This window comes from Pipra filicauda, unplaced genomic scaffold (assembly GCF_003945595.2).
Source record: "Pipra filicauda isolate LSUMZ 115617 unplaced genomic scaffold, ASM394559v2 scaffold60_size3304689_pilon, whole genome shotgun sequence".
NCBI lineage: Eukaryota > Metazoa > Chordata > Aves > Passeriformes > Pipridae > Pipra > Pipra filicauda.
This window is the reverse complement of record NW_024104765.1, coordinates 2963396-2990765: the sequence shown is the minus strand read 5'-3', so window position 1 is coordinate 2990765 and position 27370 is coordinate 2963396. Positions and strand designations below refer to the sequence as shown.

The 27370-nt window shown below is 35.7% G+C and overlaps 1 protein-coding gene across 7 annotated transcripts in view; it reads left to right on the top strand.

Annotated features, from left to right (window-relative positions):
- EPHA7 (EPH receptor A7) overlaps positions 1-27370 on the top strand; it is a 166350-nt gene that overhangs the window by 57472 nt on the left and 81508 nt on the right. The window lies entirely within an intron of this gene.

The following is a 27370-nucleotide window of genomic DNA, read 5'->3' as shown; positions in this document are numbered from 1 at the left end:
GAAGACACAATCTTTGTTATTAGATAGAATTTCTTAAGTCTGCAACTTTCTTTTTTTCTGCTTATTTCATTGTAGGTCATTCCCTAGTATTTGAAGATTAAAAAAGTAGATGTGACAGTCCTATGCAGTCTTCTTTCTTAATTTTTTAAATATGTGTGGGAGTCCTAGGTCACTGGGAGATGGTTTGGATATCTGATGGTGTTTTAAGTGTTAATGTTTTCCCTTCAGGATAATGTTTCTGATTTATCTTATATTTCCAGATATTTGATTATGAGATGCAGTGAGAATGTGATGATTATTCTCTGTTTCTTCTATTTATCATAATCTGACAGGTGAAATGTCAGGGAAAATAAAATCAAACTAACATATCACCCCAGGGGGAAAAAGGGCTTTCGTTATCTGCAGCTGAATGAAAAAATGTGATTTAGATTTCTGAACTGATGAGTTGCTTGTTGATAAAATTATAGGCAATAGTGTGCTGTGGGCTTTAAGAGGGGATAGTAAAACTAACCTTTTATACTTTGAACAAAAGATCTTAAACCGAACATTATTTGCGAGATCTGGCTTCTGAAGAAATGCCTTAAAAGAAAATATGAAGTGAATAACTGATGTGATGCTTCCTGTAAGAACAGCTAACTAGTGTTTTAAAGGATACTTCATACTTACATCTTGGAGGAAATTTCAGTGACTGTGATCATGGAATTTTTTTTTAGTGCAGTAGAAATGATCCCCTACAGTAATGCTGTGAAATAAGAAAAAAAACTTGCTATACAGAGTCAAACAGGAAAAACTGTAGTTATTTTGTACTTTGAAGATGGTCATCTCAAAAAAAAAAAATAAAAAAGGACAAGAAATTGAGTTCAAAACCTTCCCTTCCTCTCCCCAAAACTAGGACAGTTTATATGGTTGTTAAAGTTAGGCTGGAATATTTATGGGATATTTAATCTCCCCATAGTGCTTTCCTGGATTCCAAATGCACATTTTATATTATTTTGGAACCATCTCTGTAACTGAAAGGATTGGTCTCTGTACTCATTCAGTTCTTGAAGTTTATGATGAGATTCTGAGCACAGAAAATTTACCCTGAAACTATTTTTGCACCACAGATTATATTATTTTGACACCTTGATTTTTCATCTTTAAAATAATTCTCTATAATTCTTCAAACATGTGCAGGTGGACAGTGTACTGCTCTCTGTAGATGACTGTACAAAACTACCACATGAGGAAGAGGATTTGGACTTTTTTCTATTTAGCTGAATCAAATCAGCTTTACTTTATGTGCTTTGATGGTTCAGTGGCACGCAGAGTAAAGGAAGAAACAGTGCAATTTGGTGGCTACTGTCACATCTCATGAAGATGCAAAAGCCTTAATCACAGCTTTGTTGTGTTTTCCCCAAGATAATTCATTATAGTTCATTACCTTGTGTTCTCATAGTCATAGATTTACAGGAGTTTTATTAGGTCAGAAGATATAATATGGTTATCCTGTGCTATGGTGTAAGTAACACAAGCTGTCTGATTTTATGAAATGATCCTCACACCAAGCCCAGAGATGTTAGTGAAGCTGTAGCTTCTGTATATATTAGAGACAACATCTAGGCTTTACCTAAAGATTTCAAGTAATGGAAAGATCCTTCAACCTCCTAGATAAGTTTTGTAAGAGCATGCAGCAGGAAGCAGGAGACCTGACTCTATTCCTTCCCTGCTCTCCAGTTTACTGTGGGATTATGCACAGGCAAGCGTTTCCCAGGATTTGACACTGTCATTGTTGAGAGACAGGGTACTCATACAACTGAAGCTTTGTCTGTTTAACACTTCTGAATATCAGGATTTAAAGGCTTCCAATTGGGCATCTAAAAAGAATATACATAGGAGACAGAATTTGGGAAAAAAAATGGCTTTAAGCTCTTTTTGTTACAGCAGTTTTCTGTCTGTAAAATGAAGGTAACCCTCACTTCTCCTTTCCAAGGTCTTCAAGATTTTCTGATTCTAAGTGCTGCATAAATGCAGCTTTTTTTTTTTACTGAATTACAAAATTTGCATTGTAGAAAATACAGGCTTTCAGAACAAATACATTTACAAAAGGAAAGACCTCTTTTACATTATTTTTGCAACAGCATGTTTTGGATCCTAATACTGATTTCTTTGGTTTCTCAAGGAGGAAAATATTTTAGGTGGAACAGATTGATGACTGTAATTGAACAGAAAGAGACTGGTTGCTCAAAGGAGACTGTTATGCTTCTGTGCTCCTATTTTATTTTACCATGGAGAGAAAGAAAGTGTTGGATTTATTTATAGCCAAGTAAACTAGGATTCATGCAGCTCTCATTTGTTACTGTGTGACTATTCTATACTTTTGGCAAAATTGACTTTTTCTATGCCCATATTGCTTTTTATGTGTGTAAATGTGTCTAACTAAACCTTCCTCACATGTTATTATGCTAGCACAATAGGTGGCTATATATAATTACTGGGTTCACCAGTTGCACAGAGGATTGCAATGAGATTTTTCCTTTGTAGTTTTGGTTTAATTGAATTTCTCCTTTGTGGCTATAGTCACAGAATTCAAATCATTGTGTAATGATAACAGGATATTATTGATAAAAGAATGGGAATATGGAATATATTCAATGTTTCTTCACCCACATATAACAAGCTTTTATGAGACAAAGAGAGCATGTCACATAAAAGGACCAGGTGGTGAATAAAAACCTATTTATATTTGTGGAAATAACACAATAAAATGACTGCAAGTGGGTAAGCATCATTTCACATTGCTTATATATATATATATATATATATATGACACATTGCTATTCATTCCTTGTTTTGCTATTCATTCCTTGTTTTCAAAAGACTTTATGACTAGGCTATCAGTTGTCTGGCATATTTTTATGCTTCAGCCAAGAACCATCAGGCTTTTGGTTTTGCTTTGTTTTGGTTTGGTTTTGCTTTGTTTTTTTTTTTAACACTATGAAGTACAGTAAGTCCCTGAGGAGTAAACCATCTTGTTTCGTATCTTGCCTATCCAGCATCATATAAAGAATACAGGATGTCATCCCAGGATTGCAAGCCAATCTATGTGAATCCCTGCATCCTTGTAGGATTCAGATTTAAATGTGACTAAGCTATAGTTACAGTAAATGAATGTACCAAAGAGCTGCACCTGGAGAACAGCTGACAAGCCCTACCTTTGCAAGCTTACTGAATGTTTGTTTACCAAAGATAAAATTTACCACTTCCCTAATAAGAAGGTCACCTTTTGGTTGTACTGGTAGTTCCTTTTGAACCATCAAATACCTTTCCACATTTTAATTTTTTTCTATACAACACTCAAAAGGTGAATGGAAACTGGATAGGTTTCACAGCAGGTGAATATTTGTCATATTTTGAGATTTATACATTTTCAAATATTTTACAAAATATGTTTCAATAACAATTTTATAATTTTTCTGTTGACACTTTTGCAAAGATAGTGTGTTTTTAAAACTATATTTCTACATCCTTCCTCTGGAATTTATCTGAATGGGCAACGGACTAATCTCTGGTAAAGGGTGATATACACCCAACCTACCCTGACTTTGATAAAAATTAAGATATTTTGGACAAATCCCAACATTTACCAGGATTTGAGGAAATTTAAGTATGTGTCCTGAGTCGGTTTTAGTTGGTTTTATAGTTGTTGGGGGAAAAAAATCATATCTAAGGGAACACTCATAATGTCTTATTACTGTAACCAAACATAGCAAACAGAAGTTAAAATGTAATGCCAATAACTGTTCCTAAACATACTCTCTGCTCTTGTGCAGGGAGCACTTGGTAATGCTTGCTGCTTCTTCACAGCAAGAGAAAGTTGCTCCACAGCACTCTTAGGTCGTGCTGTGCCTTCAGATGCACTTAATGCTGACAACTTGAAGTGGTCAAAAAACCCTGATTCAGTTCCATAATCAAGGCTTACTCTTGAAAAGCATTCTCTTTTAGTAACGATTTATATATGTTAATTTGCTATTCTATTTTTACATCTGAGAGTTCAATTTTCAGACCATTTCCTACAAAAAACAGATCCCAAAATTCACAGTTCAAAAAAGGAAACTGATATTTTCAAAATGGCATTATCCCAGCAACTTGAACTGAGAAGACATTACGTGCTATAAAATTATGACTATTAGCATGTCGATTTACATGACAAGAAGTGTTTGAATGCAAAAATGTAAATCTGTGAGGTGGGTTCTGCCTTTCTTAGGTAATTCTGTAGTCTTTCTAAACAGGGGAGATACTTTGCTTTCTCCCACACGCTACATTCTCCTTTCATTCTTGCTGCTCATAATTTTTCTCTTGTTTCTTTTTGCTTTTTTCTCCAGCTCTCAATTATCCCTGCTCATTTTTTAAAGTCCCCTTTTTCATAGACTCTGCACTATTGACATCTATTTGTTTCCTGTTCCCTGTCAGTCTCACTTAAACCTGACTTTTCTTCAGCAGTGAACTGTCCCCCAGCAGAGGCAGCAATCAAGAAGATTGATGCCTGCAGCTTTCCCAGTCTCTATGACCTCAGCATTCTAGTCCTATTCTCACTTCTCTCCTTTCCCCAAGCCATTTTGGCTTCTTCCCATGCTGCCACGAAATTGTTTTAATCTACCTTCATCTGCATCTTCCGTCTAATGTTCACCTCTAGTGAGGTGACATGACAGCTTATTGCAAATAGTTTCAATGGTCAGCTTAACATTTCTTCTATGTTTTCCCATTTCAATGGACTTCCTTTAGCTATAGGTTTCATTTGATATTTCCTGCTAGTGACTTTACTTTTTGATCTATGATTCATCTTCTAACCTCCAAATGTAGATTTGTTTTCCCACACTGATATGGCTACATCATCTCTCTCTCTCTAATATATATATGTTATAAGCAATGCTTCATGTAAAAAGAATTTAGATTATAAAAATAATGTTTTTCTTTTACCAAATGCATTCCACCTGTTGAGCTGGGGGAATTATTTTATGAAAAGTCACGTTTTAAAACTAGTATTCACTAAACACTTTCATTAAACTGTGGTTTTTACAAATATGTATATGATGATGATTGTATTTTGGGTTACCTTCTTGCTTATTTTGTTTAATGGGAGCTATATGGATGCCTGTGTTTATTCCTAATGATATTTATGATATACTTTAATATATTTTAATATTTTAAAACTTTTTCCTAAACCAGTTGGCAGACAAGGTAGCTCTGTAAGTGTTCTGAACTCCATGGCGACCAACTAAAAAGGGAAAAATTGGAGTAGAAATTAGTTACATATGATAGTTATTATTCTGCTTTTTTAGATGTCTTCTCAGTACATTAAAAAAATGGTTTGCATTTTTTCTGTGCAGTTAAGACTGCCTATTGATCTGCAATCACATTACCCTGAACTAATATCACAGATATTTTTACAGGAGGCGATAACTGAATTTATGCCTGAATTAAGCTGATGGATAAAAACTTGATAAGAATTCCAGTCTCTGTATAGCAAATACCATCAGATCAAGGAAAACAGTTTGTTCATTCACTGATTGTATCAGGTCATATTTAATGTTGTGAAATCCACAAGGTTATAGAGATACTGCAGAATTGCTAGGCTGCAGCATTTTTGTAAGATTATTAGATGTTAGATTTTTCTTTAGGATTTTCACAAAGAAGGAAACATCTATATAGGATATAATATGGTATGTCATATATATATATTTAACAATTCTGATAAAATTTTATATACATATACACAAAAAAATTGAAATTACTAGCAATATGTTTTATATGAAAACTTACCACAGAATAGCTAATTGATATTAATTCCCTTTTTTTTCTAATATTTAGTTCTGTTTGTTCCAATGTTTTTCACTGAAAGATAAGAGAGAAAGAAAGAAAGCAAGCAGATGTTAGATGTATTGCTTAGGGTCTGATCCTGCACCGCTGAAGTCAATGGAAGTTTTGTCATTGACTTCAATAGGAGCAGGATTTGAACCTTGTGCTCTATCAGAACATGCAGGAACAAAAGCGATGGGTGCTCTGTCATCTTGAAAGGAAACTTTAACTTTGTATCACATTTTGAGTCTGACTGTATCAGGTTTTTGCACATCAGCTTGTGGCTGAACGTAATTTGAAATTTTTTAAAGTATACCAAAAATACTTTTTTTCCCCCTCAAATGGATATCTGAACTCTTGCCTATCCAGCTGTACCATAAAAGCTTTTTAGAAATAGATATAATAATTTTTGCTAAGAAACTTTTTTTCTAGTAACAACTGTGTGAATTTTACAATATTTAGAGATAAGAAGAGTGGGAAGCTACTCTATAGGGTAACTACACGCCAAGATAAAGCTTCAGCTTCACAGAACCAAAGCCCTGAATTAGAAATGGTCCAATTAAGCTATGTATGTTAAATGTTTGGTAACAACCTGCTCAGAGAAGCATGACAGCCTCAGGGCTATTGACTTTCCTGTGCACTGAGCTATGGAAATAGCAGGTTGTGTCACCATGATCAAATGTACAGTACTCAAGCATAATTTCACCAGCTACACAATGAAAAACTATGTACTTGAAGAAGAAAATGAGTGATATAAAGTACAATTTAGCCACAGAAAGAAGGGATTGGTTTATTAATGTCACACAAAGGATTAGAAGCCCCTTTTTCTTTTAAAAAACATGGGTCAGATATCTCCTTAATATTTATGAGTTAAATCAATTGTGTTCATAAAAGCAGTGATGAAAAACTAATCCTGATCTTGAAAAGCAGTATGTCTGTTAATATTACACTATGACCAATCCCAGAAAGGTCTGTAAAATTAAAGAGCTCTAATTGTGACACTTGCAGGGTAGGTTTTTAGACACTTGTAGATATGCCTGGTTTCTTCTTTCACTTCATCCATAGTTAGATTATTTCTCATGACCACAAGTCTTTTTCAACAGAGTAGAAACTAAGTAATAGCTCTTTGAGCTTTGTTAATACTTTTTGGGAACTTTATTACATAGTTCTGTGAAGATCCAAGCCATGTCAAAGACTTTCAAGATAGCTGCAGTACAAACACAAGAAGTGATTTGATACATTTATACTTGGTGATACACAGTCTAGAGTAGCTAATTAATGTGTGTGCAAAGAAAGAGCAATTCCATCGACCTTTGATTTTGGCAGCAGAACTGTATCTCCAGATCTTCCTTTTTGTGCTTAGTGGGAACTGTAATATGATAACTGGATGCAAGATGTAAATAAGTGCTGAACATCATCAGTAGGAATTCTGAACTCAATGTTGTTTGTTTCAGACCTTTTGAAGAATTCATATTGTGATTAGAACAAAGAAAACCTTTTAAGTGCTCAGATGCTTTTTCAATGAGAAATGAGCATCATTGCTGAAAGGCGCTATTGCAAGTGTGTAAGTGCTACCAAAAGTGAAATCCTAATTGAGGTTGTATGTAGTAAATTAAAAAAATTCTTAGACTGGAACATCTCTATATAGTGAAGCTCTTGATGACAGCTTGGCATGGAGCCAACCTACAGTAATGACTTCTGTGGAAATCCTTAGAAGAGAGCAGGTAGCATATAGAGGGAAAAGTAAAGAAGTTTCTTCATTAAGTAGAATAGCGAAATGTGCAACTTCTGGATGGGAGAGGTTGCTCACACTAGTGCCTACTGAATAGCTGGAAGACTTTTGGTGAGTCTATCTCAGCTAGTGAGTTAGTATGCCAAAAATGCACTACAGGACCACATAAAAAATGTCTTGAACCTAGAGCTTTCTTAAAGCAAGGTTCAAGTCCACCATTTACAGATGTAGTTCACTCTCATATTTAATTGTCTAGAAAAAGATGCCATGTAGATTTGTCCAGCATTTTCTAATTTTTTTTTATAGGTATTTTCCTTAAAAATACTCAGTGATTATGCTGCTGCTCTTTTGGAACAGATTTTATTCAATTACTTTTATAATATTTGTTGCATGTGCCAGCAAGTCTGCTTTTTAAGAAGGAAAAACAGAGGTTTGATTAAACAAGTCCTCAGTTGAAAAATACAAATCTTCCTCTTCTGGCTCATGGCCTTCTGGCAGTTTAGGGAGTATTAATGGCCCAAGAGTAAATGGTTCACCTCTAACAGGAAAGGGTGAAGATAGCCCATGTCTTTGAAGAGCTGAGCTTGATCTTTCTGGTGCTAGTGGGGTAATAAGAAAGGGACACATCCCTAATAGCTGTAGCCGTTGCTGACTTATCCACTATGACAACTCCGTGGGTGGCAGCAGATTTTTCAGGTGCTGAAACAATCTGGGTAATTAATAGTCTGGACAATTTTTGCCAGCTCTGACATGTTGCTGCCCTATGTAGTTTTTTCTGCTTTGTGTATGATAGAAACAGCCCTGACTTCATAGGGCATATTCGTAATTGAACAGTTATATCTACTATTCTTTGACATATGAATTGTTTTACAGTTAAGCATTTCTGTAGTCTTTCTCTGTAGTAGTCGAAATATATAATTGGTTCTGTTTCTAGAGAAAACTCATAGGGCAATTTACTGAGGAAGCCATGGTTGAAGGCTGCAAATTGACAACAATAAAAGTGTTATCCCAAGTTCAGTAGTTAATGTGAAGATAGGAGATGCTGATTATCTTTTTCTTTGCTTTGTTAGTGATGAATGGAAGCAAATTTGATGCAGACAGCAATCTGGTGGAATGATGCAGAGCTATCTATGAAAACATCTGTACTAATCCACCAATGCAGTAAATTATAGCTACAAGCAAACGACATTGATCCAAGAGGATCATTAACAGCTTTAACCAACTGATCCAAGTAATAGGGTAAATGAGAGAACATTATCAAGATCTGATTTTTACAGCTGTCAACTACAATTGCTAAAACATGGTTACCACTTGCTCTCAACTTCAACCATTTTATGACTTAAATTTAGTGTATTCTATTATGGGCAGCCAACAAGGATCAATTAAGTGGTAAAATATGCAGGAAAAAATTGTCCAGTGATCATGCACTCCATTTAGCAGGAGGTCAGTCACAAAGGAAGAGATAATTGCTGCAAGCCAGCAAAATTAATCGGGGATGAGCTAGAAAGGATGATGTATGTTCTGTGACAAAGTACGTGACAGAGATGTACGTATAAACCTGTAGGTGCTTGCTTTATTGAGGGCGCAAGGACGAGAGAAGGAGATCTGTGAAAAACAATTAGCATGGCTTCAGAGTGAGCAATTCTTAATTATCCATAACATGTCGACATCAGATAATTAGTGTCCCAATTTTTAACAATATTTGGTCATTAACTACAGTAGAATAAGGAAGATCAAGAACAGAGCCATTTGTCTGAGCTAAGTGTTACATAATGGTGTCTACATGTGAACATAATACAACTAAATTATGCTCATGGTAATGACACAGAAATCTTCTTATTATGGAACCAATATAAATGTTCTAAATTTGAACTTATAACAAGCTGCTCCTTATGTTTCCATAAGGTAGTTTGTTTATGTTGGCAGCCCACAAAATAAATCAGACTTTAATGCTGGCTGTAGTTTAAACTCCCTGACTTGATGCTTTTCATTTAAATTTTCACAGCAAGTGTCATAAGTCGTGTGACTCAGGCCACTTTAATAGTAATACTAATTAAGAAAAGGTAACTTTTAGCTAAAGTTTCTAAACATACAAAGCTATTTGAGTGTGCTAAAGTGCATCTCTTTGGAAGATTTTACTTCAGCGTCTTTTCCTCTGTCAGCAGATTTTGACCAGTTTTAACTATGTTTGACAGGGAGGTAGAAATCTTAAACTCTTACCTGAAGTCAAGGGGCCAAAACCTGTTCTTACTGAATGAGCTAAATCATGTACCAGACACAAGAGAATCCACATATGCAGAAACACAGAAAAGCTTAAGGAAAAATATTCACAGAACTGCTGGCATTTTTCTAATGTTAGCTCAAGAAATCTTAGAAATGCAGAATGGGATGTCTCATATCTTACTTCCATCTGGTTTCTGACTTACACAGGCATAGAGAAAGAAAAAGAGAGGGAGAGACAGGCACACACAGGCATACACACAGATGAGTACATGTACGCACATGCATACATGTTGCTCAGTCTCCTTTTAGCCACTCTTTCTTCTAGTCTGTTAGTGTATTTTTCAGAATTTTTAAGACAGATTCCATTTCCTCATAAGTGGGTTTAACAGTAGGGATGAGGTGCTGTCACTGTGATTCTTAGCTTTTCTTTTAAAGTATGACCCCTCCTAAACTCTTACCTGCATTTCAATGGCTTGTTATCTCTCATGTATATGTCTTTGCAGCAGCAGACCCTTCAGTTTCTGTATCTGCCATCTAATATCTGCTGATGGATCTGTTTGCCATCTCTCCTTTTAACCTTTTCTGTCTGTCTGTCACCTAAGCATTTCTTTTTTATTTTTGAGAATCCTATTTCTTAATGCATCATGAAGAGCTAATTTTTTTTCATAGCACCCAAGCTCCTATCAGGCAGTAGTGGCTGAGTCAGCAGACGAGATTCAGAGCCAGTAAACCCTGATGTTTATGCGGAGAAATGTCATTTACTTCGCTAAAGAGTCTATTTAAGTTCATAGAACCTCTAATCATGTCTCTGAAATGAGGAATTGGATTCTAATATTTCAGAGCCAATACTCTAATGATGTCTCTCTGTGGATCTCCTGTGGAATTACTCCAAATATTCCCTTGTGTAGCTGAAATCAAAATTTCACCCTTAGTTCTAATTTTTTATATTGCAGCTTAACTGATAATGAAGCGGGAGAAGTGTCATTGCTCTTTATATTGTATAGAGTTAATAACATGAAGTATTTTAGGGCTAAACGTTCTGCTCTTTGATGTTGGCATTAAACATTAGCATTTGAATCATTGGTGGATATTTACACTGTTGTAGTTGGTGGAGATTGATAGGTTTCTTTAGGGAGTGATTTGGAACAGGAGCCAAATTTAGGAATTGTACATTGACTTGTCCTTAATTACAGAGGAAGCGTTAGATTACCTTCCTACTTAGCCACCTAAATTAACTGCCAAAAGTTGATGACTCGAATGCCCTCTTCCTCCCACCCCCACATATGCAAATGTTCATTTCTGCCACAATGTTAACATTAAATATTTACATGCTTTTACTTATTTTCAAGAAAATACTAAGCAAGCAAGCAAATTTAAAAGTAATTTATTGTCTGTGGGATTTTTAAACTCTTAAAAATAATTTGTTTATCCTATTAGTAATTCATGTCATTAAGACTCTTTGAAGCTTTCTACCAAGGACTGAATTAACCAAGGTGCTTAGTGAGGATATTCATATACAGCCATGTCCTAAAAATAGGGATATTTCACTTGATTGCACGTCATAGCGTTTATGTTAAAAATATTTTGAAAATATAAAATACTTATTCTATGCTTTCTTTTTACTGTAATGATAGTTAAGAGTCCCCATTAGGAGAGCTGCAGGTGCTTTGCAGTTTATCTTGCCTACAATAAAGCAGTGATGGCCACTCATCAGTGTTATATACTTCTGTGTAAACAATGAATTTACTCAGCCATGCACCGGCACAGAACAATTACAAGCAGATAACCTTCAATGAGCAATAAATAGAGAAAGTGAACTCCTTCACTAGACTCAAGGGAGCCGTTTCTTGGTGCTTGCCCTAGCGGATACCCCAGGATCTCAGAATACTATCACAATTTAAGTGCTTGGGAGGGTAATTTCTGTGTGATAAGGAGACTACCTTTCACACCTATGCTGTCTACCACAGGGGTAAAGGTTGGTGGTGATCTCTCAGGCAGACATGTCCTGTCCTATTTAGCAATCTGTAGGTCTAAATCAATATTTCAAACTCCACTGGGATACTAACAGACAGGCAGTGGGACTCTTAAAGAAGCTAATGTATGTTTGCTGTTTACCAAAGCTATGCCTGTACAAAAGGGATCAAGGTTCATACTATATTCCTGGCATGTCAGGGCTCATGCTTGCAAAGTTAAACTTCTTTATCTCCCAACACAGTGTTCCCATGTTGAGATTGCCAGAACTATGCCCAACTAGCTAAGCATGCTAACAAATTAATGGTATGGAAAAGCATGTATTCATTCTCACCCCAGCACCATTTGCTTTACTAGATTAAGTTTACTAAGTCTACTAAGGTATATTGATAGATCAGGTGGTCTATAAAATTTGACTTCTTGCAAAATATTGTGATGAGTTAATCTCAAAGTGATAAACCTATTCATAAAATCAGCACAGCTCATTTTCTGGGGGAAATGCCACGGCTGCGAACTACAGTGAAGTTGGTAAACTGGTACCATGCCTCTGTTTGTCACATGATCATATAAACTTCTGTAAATGTAGAACACTCCTGGAAACAGTCATGGCTGGTGTCATAAATTCTGTTTTGTAAAAGGGTTATGCTTTCCATTGGGCCCACAGAAAGGGCTTCAGTTTGTAATTCATATTTTTTAAGATTCCATCACATATCAGTTCTCACTTAAATTTTCCTTTCCAGTACTCACTATGAAGCTGAGGAAAGGGAATAATATTCAGAGGATGAGTAAAACAGATTTGAAGCTGTTGATAAAGCATGCAGAACTATTGTTTCAAAATGTGGGAAAACCTCAAGTATATTTTTGGTAGAAGAAAGTAAGTAAATAATTTTTTTTAAAAGTATCTTACTATCTATTTATGCTCTGATTCAAAATCAGTGGTAAGTTTTCCTTTAACCCTAATAGGTATCTAAGCCACTGAAAATTACTATTCAGTACAAAAAGGGTGGCACAAAGTTGCTTTCCATTTACCTACCACTGAACAGTCAGTATTATTCTAATATCACAATCTAGAGAGTTAGCACACATTAAAAAAAAAAAAATTGAGAGAAGGTGATAATTATTCAATTATCCATTTTCATACATTTTAATAATCAGATGTTACATCCAATATGAGGTAGTTTTGAAATTTTATGCAAAAATCTGAGATCTGGGAAATGCCTACCCATGTTAATAGCTCAGTTTTCTTCAAGTATGGAATAAATAGGAATTTGCATAAGCTAGCTATAAAAACTGAATTGATCTTGTGTTTTTTGTTTTTTTTTTTTTTCCTGCGTTCAAAAATGCATATAGGTGAATGTTTTGAACTTAATCAGTAGATCTCAGGGGGAGCTTTGGTGTAAAAGGAGTGCAGTTTGACCCCTGTAGCTTTAGAAAGTAAGAGTCAATGATCTCCATTAGACTGTATATCCCACTGGGTAGTATCAGTTGCCCTTTTGTTATTGTAAGCCCTTTCTCTTACTTCTACTGTTTAAATAAATATATTGAAGCCAAAGAGTTAATGACAAATTCAGGAAGTCTTGACTTAACGGTGATGAAGTGAGATGCATTTTGTGGCATTCAATGTACACAATTTATAACCCTGTTTGATTACCGCAGCATGTCCTCCGTGTATAAGGATTGCACCCGGGGGACTAGTCAACTTATTAATTCATCACTTGCCGCCTTTTATGGTTGCAATACCCCTTTATGGCATACAGGCAGAGAGATCTAGTAATCTGAAGGCTGCCAGCCGACTGGTTCCACTCTAGCTGACCCTTTGTCTGCAGGCACAATGCTGATAACTTTTCCCCGGGTTCCTCTTTCTCGGAGGCCACGCAACCCTCCCGCCTTTTGTCTTATGATAGGAGCAAGCAGCCGTGGTTACAGGAACTTCCAAGGAGGAACAGCCTTCCACAAGTTAACCTGTAGCTTTTTTAAGTGCCTTTTGATTTATCTGTCACCCGATCCATCAGCAATGAATAATTTTCATGGAAGGTGCACTTTAATTACCTTCCCATTTGACTAGCATTATCATGCCCTATCTAGGTAATTAATCTCAGAAAGTATCCAATTTCAGTCTTTATTGCTGGCAGGCAGGCCTTCTGAATTATATGTGCTTGAATGGGCATTGTGTCTGTTGTTAAACCAAATAGGCCATGAAACAATTTTTGGGTCCTTTTTTTTTTTCCTGTCTTTTTTTTTTTTTTCCTTAGCTTAATGGGTCCATAGGGATGTTGTGGTCTAGTTGCTTTGGTTGGCATAGTTGAGATTTGCATAATGTAAAGCAGGAAAGGGCAATGATAGAAAATGATGTCTGATAAAAAAATAATTAATGTAGCACAGATCATAAAAGTCAATCAGTCTCTGAAGAAATAGTTAACAGATTGTGAAACTAGGTACTGAAAATAATCTTTTTTTGCTTCTGAATAATGTATAGCTTTCACAGTATGAGCTCTCTATGCCAAAGAATTACTTCGTAGAGCTGATGCATTCATAGGATAAAGTCCCCCTCCCAATATTAGATTAGGGATTTGCAATTGTATTCAGTTTTTTATTTCATTACTCTGCATGTAAAAGATAGACCTTTAAAAATGTATGGTTTAACCAGCAGATTAAATAGTATGGCAATAAAATCGTATATGAGGTTATTCTTTTTTTCTTATGCCTGTCTCATTAAACATGAAGAGCTAAGGTATTTGGAAAGCTGAAAAAATACTGCCTCAATGGTCAAAAATAAATAAATGCTTAGTGCTACTATTTCATTTGGTTGCCTACAATGTAGACACACTGTATTTTGTAAATTCCTTTCTAATTTTTCTGAGAGTGTTTTTTTTCTTCTCTGTTTCCTGTCAGTTTTCTCCCATTCCCTAAATAAAAAAATTAACAGATTTTTTTTTAAAATGTTTTGACAGAAAAAGACTTACCTCAGATACAGCTGAGAATTCCTTGTGAATTTTCACAAGTCCGTTTCCTGGAAATGAATTTGCTCACTTTATTACTGAAGCTGATAAAGTTGTATGTTAGCTAAATTTCATGTTTTAAGTACAGAATAGAATTGTTGGATTGATTAGAAAAAAACTTTTTTAGCACAATTAAGAAAATATGAGGATTTGTGAAGGAAGTTATGAAACCTTATTATCATAGGATTTTTCTTGTTAAAATTTTTAAGTTAGAGTTAGCCAAAGCAGGCTGTTAGATGCTTTTAACTAAATCCTCTTGAAATAAGCAGACCGTTTTACAAAGGCAGAACTGAATTTGTAGCACAATTTTATTCTTTACTCTTTTCAGGACTTCTTAAATATCAAAATTTGATTATCTGACAAAAGATTGTTTTCTTATTTAATGGAGGTTGGGTGTTTTTTTGGTCAGAAGTTCTCCATATACAAGAAAATTTTGTATAATTGTGGTTTATGCTTATAATGATTTTAAGGGGAAAAGTCTGAAAATATTTAACTGAATGAAAAGTGAAGACAACTGTGTTTAACCATGTAACTCTCGCTTCTACCACTTTGAACTTCAGAAAATTGGAACAATAAACAGCATGGAGATTGATATGGGAATGCAGAATCTTTCACCTTTAGGTCACCGATTCAAATTCAGTCAACCCAAGCAGTGACCAAAAATTGTTACCATATGAAAGTTGTTTGTGAACTCTGTGGAATTTAAATTATGATCTCAGTTCATTTTCTTTTTCATAAACTTCATCATAAGCAAGGCTTTTGGCAGTCACTCAAAAGAGAAGGTAAGATTAAAGGAGCATGACCTAGTAAACTTTTCACTCCTGGTCATGATACCTTCAGGTGAACATAGTGGCTGGAGAGTTTTAGGTTACTGGTGTGAATTGTACTTATTCTTTGGATAAAGATAAAAAAACTTTAGTAGTTTTTTTTCTTTAAACAGTATTTTTTAATTAATTTGAATCTTCAGAGGCAAATACTGATCCAATGTGTTAGACTGCCAGTCTCATGGGTACTCCTGTAGTTTGAATTACATTCAAACCAAAACCCTTCGTGTAATATAAAGAGAAAACAATTGACTGTCTTTTGTTTTTAAGCAGCTTTACCAAATGATAAACAGAGCTCTTGAGTTTTCTTTGCAGTGTGCCAGGAAAGAACATATTTTGGTACTTACCAAATGGCTCCTGCCATATATTCAGACATGTACTGAGAGTCTAGTAGCTTGTTTTTAGTCTCAGGAATATAAAAAACCTTGAAAAAGGCTTTAAAGGACTTTAATAAAGTATGGTCATTTGCAGAGCATGAAGGATCTTTTCCAGCTGCCAAGCTGCTGAGCTTTAGCGTTGCTGCTGACTTTGAAGAAATATGTAATATTTGGTCTGAAAGTGTATGCGTTCCCAAGTTTCACAGCTGATGTTGAGACAAGATACAGGGTGCTTAATTAAGCTCTATTGAAGTATGTTGCATTAACAGCTTTCTTCAGAAAGAATGGTGATAGAGCAAAAACCATGTAAAAAATAGCCATTTTGAAAGGTCATTTAAGGTACTCTACCAGCAACTCTTGTCTGTTAAGAAGAGAATGGTCTACTGGTTCTGGCACTGGACTGGGGCTCAAGAGATCCATGATAAATTACACAGGCATTCCCATAGGCATCTTGTGTTACTTTGGATAAATGACTTAATCTCTCCATGACACTGTTCTTCATGAGAAGAATAAGGATAATAGGACTTCTTTGCATCAAAGAAGCATTGTGAAGAAAAATCCATTAGTGACTGTGAGGCGTTTAGATACTATTTTGCTAGTGGCTATATAAGTACTAAGATAAGTTAAAGTTATCTGTCTTCCTGTGGTTTGGTTTTTTGGGGGTTTGTCCTTCTTGTTAAAATGTATAATAGAATTAAACTCTCGTTTTCGTGTTAATCTAGAGCTCTTGGTGTTCTTTGTTCGGTAACGGCCAAATTCTTCATGACTGGAATTCTAAACCTCTCCAAACAGACTTTATTATCCCTCTATATTTTAATCCTTCTACATCTTAAAGAGAGATTTTAAATAAGACTAGTGCAGTGTATCACCAACTTCTTAAGAAAGCTTGGGTCTCCTGCAGCTCTGCTGCATGCACTGGGTAGCTGCCAGTGTTGCATATGAAAGAGAAACAAATCTCCCCGGGAACCTCCAAGTTCTCAGACGGTGAACAGGTAGCAGAGTAAGCCCTTAAGGATGTTTTAATAATACATACGCTTATTAAAGAAAAATCCTGAGATTGTGACCTTTCTGAAATAGTTTGTTCTTGCTGGGACTGTGCTTTTAATCACTAATAATTGTGACATTTTTTTGGCAACCTGACCCTTGTGAATCTTTCTGCAGTGTTCTAGGTAAGTCTCCCATGGAATAAAAGCAGGTCTTTAATACAGCAATTTTTAAACTGTAAAACTGATGCATTCCTCCGTTCCCTAATTGCACCTGGGAAGATCTGGACTTTGTTGCAGTTAATAAGCTATTCACCCAGTACTCTAAAATAACAAGATTGGTCACATTAAAGTGCTTTTTCATGGCTCATGTTTTTTCTCACCTCACTGCTCCAAATGAGAGAAATAATTTTATGGAGACCATACCATTGCTCTTTATCTTTTGTGTGGAGAGATCTTAGGTTTGTTTTATATTGGAAGTGTCCTAAAGCTTTGGTGTCACCTTTCTGCCACATTGCAACATCATTAAAGTTCAAGAGGGTTGTTCAGACATATGAGCATAAGTTTTTTTTTAACTTCTGTTCCAATGGCTGCAGGGCAGGCAATTTTTAACCTGATGGTCTATAAGATCACACAGAAGTAGGTGTAAAGAACAGCAGAGCATACTAAACTTTGGGGACCAAATTAATTCTTTTTATTTTAAATATAATTAAAGTAATTTATGATCAGAAAAGTCGAACCATTGAAAGAAGGTAATCACAGAGTACATTGTAGATACAAACACAGAGGACAATTTCCCACAGCTCCGGATGATGGTGAGCAAAGTCAGGACCATCAAACCTTGGCCTCCTGGTTCCTCCTTTGACATTTTCTCTAAGCCACCATTCTGCCTCACACATTTGCAATGTGATGCTGTGATTACTTTGCCACCTTCCTGCTCCACATTGTATTTTGTTGACTCAGTCATAAAGGGAAGAGAGAAACTCAAATGCTCAGCTGCAGCTTTGAGAGTGCTAGCTTTTTTGTTCCTGTGATGAAAGGACTCCCACTCAGTGGTATATTCCCCTGTTCTGGCCATGCACAACCATTTTGCTTTTCTTCATGATTGACTAACTTACATGATTCTCACTAGGGGAAACAGATCTTCAGAAAACTGTTTCTTTATTCAGCTTCATTTTGAAGACTTTGGGTAAAAAACTGAAGGGAAAGTAAAAACCATACTGCTGAAGAAAAAAGTCAACTTAAAAACTTTTTTTAAAGCATCCTCTAGATTCTTGTTAAGGTGAAGGAAATTTTATGTGTTTGGACAATGGGCTAATAACACCTATGATATAGCTGGGTTTGTAATGGTACAACCCTAAACATGTGTTAAGGATAGATAAAGCACTTTAATGCCTTGTCTACATTTCAGGGGGTTACAGACAACTTAGCATTGTCCTGTCACCATGGGAATAAGGAGACCTTGCACTAGTATGTTTTAACCTTAAGTTTCACATACTTTTCTAGTCCTCTTTCCTTTCTCTTCTCAAGCCTCTCTTCTTACCTCTTCTCTTTCCCTTTTTTCTTATGTCAGTGACAGCGTTGTTTTTTGAAATAACAGCGCGTCACCAGTGTTCCTGGAATTTTACAATTACATTATTCGTGAATATTGCTCAGAAGATGAAACATCACAGTCCACTTGCAGGGCAAATTCCAAAGGTCTTCAAAATTACTGTTATTGCAGTTGTAAATGAGGGTTTTAGCTGACACCTCTATCAATTAATATAGTTCATGTTCCTGTGAAGCAATTAGGATTTATATGAAATAAAAAGAGTTATATCATCCCCATGGTTTTTGAAACAGAGAGTAGAACTTAGCAGTCCAGTAAATACCACATTTACTAAAATTTTCACTAAGGTAGTGAGAAAAGTAATTATTCTTTAAAAAGAAGACAAGAATTGTAGCCTCTTTATCTTTCCCTGTGCAGCACAAAAATGTATTCAGTTTAATGGGATGCCATAATGCACTCCTAAACTGTCAGATTTCTAAATATGAGCCATACATCATGACAGTGCAGAACAATGTATTTTGTACCAAAGCAGTTCTATTAGAGAAAGTGAAAATATGTTAATCCTACCTTGATCATCAGGGACCCATATGAATTTTCATTATTCTGTTAACCTTGAAATGAGTAGGTAATACCAGTTTTTATTTTTTTAAAGAAAAATTTGTTCAACTACAAATAATATTTTTCTTTCACAGTGTTATTAATGACTTCATAGACATCGGTAATTATTATTTGCACTTACGCAAAATATTAAAAATCTCAGAGAAGCTTGTATTACATATTTTTATTTTTTTCATTCCCAAGGGGAATTCTCTAAGGGTTTTCTTGGTATTTTTTCCTAGTAATTTGCATCCATTTTGAGCTAGAATGCTAATTGTTTTGTTGTATTCTGTAGCTCGCAGTTTCTATTGCCTACAGATTGCACTGAAATGCAGGCTAGTGTTGAAAAATCTGGCTACAGATTTATAGATTATTACACTGTATTGTCTCAAATGTAATTTCATAGTAGGAACACCTGAAAATGGCATTCTAACCTTTCAGGAAATTAACCTCTTAGGTGACCAACACTAATCCTTTTGGGGGAGGGATGTGAAGAAAGAAAAAAAGTAGTAATGTAAGATGATTACAGTGTTACAGTGGATAAATTGATTAATGTTTTTGTTGGAGTTTATAAATCTGAAGTACTGCCAGACAGATCTTATACTGGAAAATATAAGAGTAGTTAGATTTTGGTTATGAATTAAAGGAAATCCAGTCATATGTCCTCATGACATGAAACATCTTAGGGAATTATGATTTGTGGGTTTTTTGTTTGTTTTTGACATAAACACACATATAACAGAAAAACTGAAGATATATATGGCTGTGGTATGGATTTAATATAGTGTAATATCAGCAGAGATTAACTGTGATAAAAAATGAAACAGATGAGGCTTAGACTCCTATAAGATTTGAAAGCAAATTCTTCATTTTTGTGACATTAGGTGCTGTATTATTTTTATTACTTTCTTGTCTTCAACTCATCTTAAAAAAATAAAAAAGCAGTTTGAAAGGAGAAGTTTAGTAATGGCTGTATGATTAATGACAATGAACTGGAGATTAGTTTTTAAAGTAGTCATGAAACCATTTATACTTTAGATTTAGTTTTAAAAAAATAATTTTGTTTCTTTTTATTAACCGTGGAGTAATGTATATTTTAGAGTTTGACAAATTTATTTGCTTCTGAAAAGTCTAAGAGTGACCACTTGGTAAGCATAACTTAGTCTTCAGTATGAGTGCGATGTGGGCTCCATCAGAGTTGACCCTCCTTTTATTGCTTCAAACTCTATGATCATCTGTGAGCCAGGAGAAATGTCAAACGTAGTTTAAAGCTACATTAAAAAGTAATGATTGGCTCCATTCTACAGTTAAATTATACAGAGTGCTTGAAGGAGCCTGGGTACTGAATGCTGGGTCCTGCGTTAGTAATCCTGACTCCAGTGTGAAGGAGGCAAGAGAACAGTTTCCTGTTACTCTCAGGTCTCTTTCCAGACATCTCATGTAAAGGAAATTATGGAGTAGTGTGGTTTTGAGCACAGAGGAGAACCAGAATATTTTGTCAGTAGCCTCTTATTAGGAAGGATCAAAAAGAGTATGAAATTTCACTCTCTCTTTCTAGAAAGTCAGATGACTCAGAAGAAGATTTTAGGAGAAACATACTGGAAGAAAAGCTGTTGGAAAAACAGCTTATCTGAAAATATAGCTCCTTTCCTTCTGCATTTAATTTGGCACTGGAGCGTATGTAGGTTTGAGAGCCAGAAAACCTGTCTTGAGGTGAGTGTGCCAGTGTTCATGCTTTTTTTGAGAAAAGAACAGTCTAAATCTTCTGTTAAAATAGGGTGCTATGACTCAGAAATGCTGTTCTAGCATTTTACTGTAACCTGTGAAATAGGAGAGTCAGGTTCAGTTCCCTTCTTCATCTGTTGAGTTTATTGTTCTTCCATGTCTTTAGGAATATCCTTATTTTTAGTCCACAGTCAAGTTTACATGTAGTGCCTAATTTTCTTCCTCTCCTATTGCCTGTCTTTCACACGACAAAAATTCAACAGAAATGGCAGAGAGAGACTTCACTGATGCAGTGGGGAAAAAAACAGGAATGAAATGCCAACTTAATGGAATGACTACTACTGATGTGAAAACAAATGGTTGATTTTGTAACATGAGATTACTTAGGCTGGAAATTTTAACTTTTCTAGCCATCAGAGCAGTGAGATTCTGAGACAGCCTTTTGATGGGAGTAGTGGGAGGGAGACATAATCTGATTTTAAGATGGAGGGGGGCCATTCTTTTGGAAGGAATGACAACACATGGTTGCCTGAGATGGCAGGTGCCTGGACACAGTGATCCCAAAGTACCCTTCTACTCCTGCCTTCTTAATTAGGAAAATATTTTTTTTATGCTCTCTGATTTCTCAAAAACATTTCACCTGTAATTTGATGGTGGTATTTTTTATTGCTTGAGAGAGGTTGGACATAGAAAAGAAAAATTTTTGTTGAGATTGCACAAGTCTGGTAATTGATATGTGAACTGGAGATGATGAAATAGCTGCATGTAGGGTAGAGAAACAAGGAGGACACTGTTCACATTGAAATGGCTGGAAGGGATGTATAAACAATTATGGCAGTTTGTAAAGCTGTTTTAATATCGATGTCAAGACTGATAAAGCATAAAGTTTTGTTTCATTGGGTAGTGTAAATTTAGAAGGCGAGCAAAGACTTATCCCCAGTTTGTTTTCTTTCAAGTGAACGTTTCATTTATTAATGTTCTGTGAGTTCTGCATCATTGGTGCTAAAAATATGTTTGACTGTATTCTGACTTAACCATTTTTTCATCAAAACACTTTTTCACTTTTTTGCAATTAGTGGGAGGACAAATTATATTGTAGTCAGTAAAAGGAGTACTTGAAAATACAGATTTACATTGGTACTACAGGTAAATGAGTTCAAACCCAGAAGACAAATTTATGATCCTTAATAGTAACTGGTCTTATGATGCAGTTTAAACAAGTTTTGCCTTACTTTGTGTTGCACAAAAACTAGATGCCAAAAGGTTTTTCTGTTACAGATAATAACAATATAGTCTTATGTGGTGTCTAAGTTCAAAGGACTCTTTTGAAGATTGTGTTTATCCTAGCTTTGTTAATGTTAAAACTTGTGCTTTCATATCTTGCGCTGCTAATGACTCAGCACTTTACTGGAGGTGAAACAAGAAGCATGTCATTCATAATCAAGGTGTGAAAATGAAGTTTGGAATCATGAGGATGTGCTTTGCAATGGGTCATTAACTTGGTCTATGGCATGAAACCCCTGGAGGAGGGTCTTTAAGATTACAGATTTTAAGTAATGAAATAATTACCTGATGCTGTAGAAATACAATCAAGGTTTTAAAATTGGGTTTCTCTTAGTGCTTCAAGTGATGAATACCCACTGACTAATGCCCATGACCTGATTTTCAGTAGTGATTATTGTGAGGAACTGTTTCTTTCAAAGGCTCAGGAAAGAAGATGTGGTGATAGGACACCAGTTCATCTTGTACCAAGTTGCTCAATCAGGCTTCAGGGATGCAACAAAGCAGATACCTGCCAAACTCCTCAGCAAAAGTATTTTACTGAAAAGCTGAAGTGCCACTGGACTTGTAGGCAATTAGCATCTCTGAAAATCATGAATTGAGTTACAAAACCAAAGTAATTGAAAAGTAGAGGCTACTTCTAAAAATTTGGGCACTGGTATGAATTGTTTATATACATTTTTTTATTATTATTATATGTCATTACTTGAAGCTTAGAAAAGAAAATGGATTTCTCCATTGCTGATCATAGTTAATTTATCAAAAAAGTAGAGCTCTGAAAGGAATTGCTTTTTAAAACATTGTGGATTTTCAATCCATTTTTCTTCCTGATCTGTCATTCTTGAAAAATCAGCAAAATCCCACAAAGATGTAGTAGTTTTTGTACAGCTTTGAACATCAAGAAATTGATTCTTTTATATGTGTGAGAGTGTGCACATTTATGTGGGATTTATTAACCTTCATTCATCCACTTACCACTCTTGTTTAACCTTAAAGTAACAACCTAGAAATTTTCCAGTATGTGTTCTCCAGTGCTTAGTTCATTGTACCTTGTTACTTTGTTTGTTACTTAGTTGGCATTGTTAAATTACACAAGTATTGGACTCATGGTCACTGTAGCTATGCTTGTTTAAGCTGTTTCTCTTCACCTATCAGACTGAATAGAGTTATACTGGGAAGTATTATTACTTAACAGGCTACCTGCAGTGAGAATCCAAATGTTGAAAGAAGTGCTAAGGATGATTCAGAAGATAGTTCTTTCTCACTGTACTATGCTGAACACATTGTCTCCTGTGGGAAAAAGAATTCTGCAATTGGATTTGTTGCTTTTCAAGTGAACTAAACCCCCTGAAGTCCTGTCAGCTATTGCCTGACACAGTTTTCAAGAGGAGAGGTGTTACCCTCATTGTCCTGAGCAAATTTCAGTTTGAATAATTACGTCTCACATCCATGTCATTCCCCCTGTAGCTTCAGTTGGATTAACTGTTAATTTCCTGTCCCCAGCCTTTATGTAGCATTTCCATGTGCTCTATAACAGTTTCCACATTTCACCCTAGAGCTAACTGTAATCATCTTTCTTTGTCTGTCTCGACATACAGACACAGAATAATTGTGAAACTCTTTGCAGGCTCATAGAGAAGCTAACCAAAGGCCAACTGCATTAACTAAATAAAGATAAAATTCTAGATCCAGTACAATCTGAATTTAAAGCAGGGCGTGAAATGATTTTAGTGGCATGTGTAATCTGCTCCTTTAAATGGAGACAGTATAGACATCTGTTCTCATCACTTTAGACATATCTGAACCATTTAACACAGCTGATTATGAGATAGTACTTTGTTACTTGAGAGAGGTAGCAGGATCCAAAGTAATACACTAAAATGGTTGGCATTATTCCCAGACAAACACATCCAGCAAGCAGTCAGGGCAGACTGCTTTTCTGTTCTCCATTCCGGTGTCTTTCAAGAATCAGTTTTATTGGTAGTTCTTTCTGGCATCCATATTCAGCTACCGTGTGAACAGGTTGGATGATATGCTTCAGAAATACACAGAACACATACATTTGCTTTTGTCTTTTGAGCTGTGTAACAATTCTAGTTTCACTTTAGTGGCAACTGATTGCAAGAAAACAGCACAGAAATAAAGAATAGTTGTTTAAGACTGAGCAGAGATGGTACTAGCAAGAAGAAATCAGTGAGATTCCAGGCCCAGTGTAGGAGGTTCTGGTGAAAGTTATACATTGTTTTTTGATCAATGCATTCTATAATTTAGGAGTACTTCTGTATTCGGTGTTGACACTAAAGCTGACGCAGAGTGGCATCTGATAAATGAAACAGTCCATCTTCCCTCTTTGGGTAAGACAGTCTACCTCATCCTGCTGGATGTTGAACTGTCTGCAGTTATTCTTGCATTTCTGCTTCTCCCTTGGTTGATGGTAGTGCAGTATATCTGAGCATAAAGCTGTTACTGGGTAGGGAAAGTTATCTAGCACAAAGGGCTGCAGCAGCTCAGACTACCAAGAGCACATCAGACTGCCTTACACTGGCTTTTCAGAGAATTAGGCTTAACTTCAGTCTCCACTCTTATCTTCAAGACTCTCTGGCCTGGGCCCAGATATCTAAAAGGCTATCTCAAGCCTCAGTGCTTGATAGTTTCACTGCTGGAAGTTCTTCAGTAGATTTCTTCACAGAAAATATAAGGCTTATCTGTAGGAGAGAGCATACAGCAGTACAGTTTGCATCAAAGTCTCTGACTTAATTCCCAAGGAATCTGATGGCTATCAAAATATTGCCTTATTTCTCTGTGTGATGCAAATTTCTTGGACTTGCTTTTATCTTGATAGTTACACAGAAACATCCATACGCAGAACAAAAAAGGCATTTTGCAGCTTAGATGTTCAGTTACTCTTTCCTCTACTCCTTGAGAAAGGATGAGGAATGCATATTATATTTTATATGCTTCTGTGCTTGTAAATATCCCTAGGTTTATGAAATACTAGAGCTCAAAGGACTGCAGTGAAAATAGGCCAGATTATAACAGATGACTGTATAGATGTGAAATCATTATTACAAGAGCTTGCTGGATTATATGTATCATAAGGTTTTCTTCTAAAGAAGCTGTTAGATTACTTTTTGTGTTAGTGACATAGCAAATATTGCAATATCTATACCAAAGTTAAATACTAAAATAATGAAATAAGTGTTATGACATGTCTTTTTTTAATATTATTTCTTACTATTAGCCAGTAGCCAGAGAGGCTGGCTACTGAACAGTAGAAAGCCTGATTTATTGGGTACAGGTGCTGGATATTGATCTTGGTTTTAGATTCTTCATAATTTTGTTTGTTTTACAAAAGCACGTTCCACTTCATTATTCTCTGACTGATGCTAGTAGTACTTCTTTTGGAGAAATTGAAACTACAGAAGGTAGTAAAATGGTTTACGTACATGTGCCTCTGCACATAACTTCATAATATTTGGCTTATTTCTGGCATTCATGTCTCTCACAATTAGTTCTATTACTGAGATTTTTTGTAATGTTTCTTGAATCAAAAATGTGAACGCATAGAAAGGCATATTTTTCCACAGTTTAATTGTATTAATTTGTTAGGTACAACAGCAGTAAGTATTAGATTGCAAGGTGTTCGCTAGTGAGAACTATTAGGTAATTAATTTAGTTGATAGAATATAATACATTTTTCACTGATAACTTTGTATTCCTGCAGACAGACAAGTCATTGCTGAGTGAACCAGAAAGGCTAAAATATACAAACCTAAATCTTTATGCGGAATCTAGATACCTTTCTCATGACCATTTTAATTGTGTTGTTTAATTTCAGCAGTTGGAAAAACTTTCCGGGTTTCCTAAGTACTAAGCTTTGGTAGTAAGAATAAATTCAGAATAAAATCATGAGAAAGCTGTATCAAAAAAGTTCAGAAGTTCTTACGTGGTATCTAAGCTGTTAACTTCTTGCCAAATTTACTGAAGTGACTTTTTTTTTAATTAGTAGAAATTATTAGATGTAGTGAAATTATTTTTTTAATTCATTTCTATAAGGAATATATGCAAAAAAACAGAAGAAGGTGTAATATACAAAATAAAATCTAACTTTCTAAGCCAGATATGAATTCAGTTGTCAAGGAGTACTTCAGAGCTAAATGTATCTGATGGCTCTTTAGTATGAAAATTTTTGCATTACTCTGTTCACTTCAATAAAATTACTCTTGGCTTTCATTAACAAAAGTTGCAGAAGCATCACACCTTTTCATCCCTCTTGAGTTTCCACAAGGATTTCTTTGAATTTTAAACCACAATATAGTCTGTTAATCCATTATTTTTCTGTTTTCTGACTTCTTATATTACTACAACTGTTTAAAAGCCCTAACTGAGGTGGGGAGTTGTTCTGGTTTTGCCTATCAGATGACACTGTTCAAACCAGGTGCTGGACTGAATCAGCTGGTCTTTCAAGTTAAATAGACTTGTATCCATTATTTTCAAACTGTTGTTCATGAAGGTGTAAGATTACCTCAGGACTCTGGCATGTGCAGTTGAGGACTCCAGAAGGAGCAATTTACAGGCCCTAGCAGGTATAGCAGAAAATACATACTCGAGCTTCTTGTGGTTAGGATTAGTCTTCTCCTCTTGCTCAGCTATTGTGCTGTCCGTGTTTCACAACAGACACTCAGGCTTTCATGGTGACAGAACTGGGGCTGCCCCACACATTCTGTTGGATTCACAGCAGGGGAGTGGAAAGTGATAAGCCCTGGCTTGTTGCTATTCAAACCTTGTTCCTTTTTCAGACTTGATATATTGCTTATTGCACTAGCACGGTGGCAGGTGATGTTCCTAGTGCCTTCCCATTACCACATGAACTTTCTAACGTGATTTTGGCAGTTCGAGCAAGAGCCACATTCACAGTGTTGCTTTGCCATTTCATGAGGACTTTTATTTAAGATCTGAATGTTCAAATGCAAGAAGAGTTTAACAGATTTGGAACTAGATCTCTACCTGATACAAAGGGATGTACACAGATATCACTTCAGAGCGTGCTGTACACGTGGAAGTCAGTTCAGACTGGTAGCACACCTAGGATTCATCTAGGATGTCGTCTGCCCTGCTCCTACATGTATTCCTGCTCACAAAAAAAAAAAGGGGCATCTTTTGTTTTCATAAAAGGCTCTGAAAAACTACAGCTATCATCCCACTGTACTGAAGTGCCAATTGCCACTCTGGGTTTGCAAGGCAGCGCTTTGGGAGCAGGCTGACAAAGAC